The sequence below is a fragment of the Cebus imitator genome, unplaced genomic scaffold (genome assembly GCF_001604975.1).
Source record: "Cebus imitator isolate Cc_AM_T3 unplaced genomic scaffold, Cebus_imitator-1.0 Scaffold1, whole genome shotgun sequence".
In the NCBI taxonomy this organism is placed as follows: domain Eukaryota; kingdom Metazoa; phylum Chordata; class Mammalia; order Primates; family Cebidae; genus Cebus; species Cebus imitator.
The window spans coordinates 16,297,780-16,298,597 of record NW_016107316.1 but is presented as its reverse complement, the minus strand read 5'-3'; positions in this window follow the sequence as shown (position 1 = coordinate 16,298,597).

The window sequence follows — 818 nt, the reverse complement described above, 5'->3', positions numbered from 1 at the left end:
AAAAAAAAAAAAAAAACAGAAAAAAAAAGTAGGAGGCATCCACTCTTTCAGAACACTGAATAAGCTTCCTGAGCACTATACTGGATAGCATAACTGGGTAGGAGCCTAGGCTTTGGTGTCAAACTGCTTGAGTCCAAATCTGGATCTCAGACTTTCAAGCTCTGTGCACTTGGGCAGTCACTTATTTCCCTGAGACCCAGTTCTCTTATCGGTAAAGCAGGGATTTGCAGTGTGCTTGCGTGGATTAAATGTGTTTGGATGTACACACCCCTTTGAGCAGTGCCTGGGATTTGGTGCTAGAACCTAAACTTAGGAAGATGCAGACGGCACAGCCCTCAGAGCTGCCCCTAAGGGTTTTCCGTCAAGTAGGCCATTATCTACCCCTTTCTGTTAGGAAGCGATGCCATCCAAGAATCATCAAGTACCTCCTGATATTTCCATTCAAGCCAATTAGGAAAGGGTTTCTAAGTGACACTGCATCTTAAAAAAAAATTAAGTTCTGAATTCTTCAGTAAGACATAATATAAAGCTAGACAGAAATGAGACACAGCTGGGAGATGGCAGATTTAGGCAAATCCCTAAAGCAGAGATCTCAGCACAAACAGCATAAACGTCTACCCAAGCGGGAGAAGAACAGGCACTCATGCACTGAGGCTGAGTGACAGCAAGGCAGTAAGTAGCAGGGAGGCAACAGATAATCTTATTGGTATCAGCTTAAGACCATTACCATTTGAACTGGATCAGTGGCTTTCAAAGCGGTGGTCTGGTCCCTAGATCAGTACCACTTGGGTACTTATTAGAAATGCAGATTATCAGGC